Source organism: Chrysochloris asiatica, unplaced genomic scaffold (assembly GCF_000296735.1).
Source record: "Chrysochloris asiatica unplaced genomic scaffold, ChrAsi1.0 scaffold00016, whole genome shotgun sequence".
Classification (NCBI taxonomy): Eukaryota; Metazoa; Chordata; class Mammalia; order Afrosoricida; family Chrysochloridae; genus Chrysochloris; species Chrysochloris asiatica.
The window spans coordinates 21,257,212-21,258,043 of NW_006408534.1; positions in this window are offsets into that span (position 1 = coordinate 21,257,212).

The following is an 832-nucleotide window of genomic DNA, read 5'->3' on the forward strand; positions in this document are numbered from 1 at the left end:
GGTCCCTCCTGATACCATGACCAAGTATGACAAACTTGAACATATTTGATTCTAAGGGCCATTCTGGCTATACTTATTCCAAGACCAATGTTGACTATCTATGGTACTTTCAATATTCTTTACCAATACCATAATTCAAATGCATTAATTCATCTCTGGTATTCCTTATTCACTGGCCACCTTGCATATGCATATAGGTGACTGAAAATACCATGTGTTGGATAAGGCACACCTTAGTAATCAAAGTAACATTTTTGCTAATTATCACTTTAAAGAGGTTTATTTGCAGCAGATTTGGCCAGTGCACTATGTCATTTGGTTTTTTAACTGCTGCTTCTATGAAAACTGATTATGGACTCATGTAAAATGAAATCCTTACAAACTTCAATATTGTCTCCATTTCTTAGATTGGTGTTCATTGGTCCACTTATGAAGATTTTTTGTTTTCTTTTTATGGAGTTGTAATCCATACTGAAAGTTGTAGTCTTTGATTGTCACCAGCAAATATGTCAAGTATTCTGCTTTCAGCAAGCAAGAGTGTCTCATATGCATATATCAAATTGTTAATGAGCCTTCCTCCAATCCTGATGCCATGTTCTTCTTCATATAATCCAGCTTCTCAGATTATTTTCTCAACATATATATTGAATAAATATGAGGAAAGGATATCTCCTAATGCACAAATTATCTGATTTTAAACCATTCAGTATCACCTTGTTTGATTCAAATCACTTGACCTATTTATAGGCTCAGTTTAGTGTTCTGTAATTCCAATTCTTCACAATGTTATCCATAATTTGTTATGACTCAAACTTCCAAATGCCTTTTCATA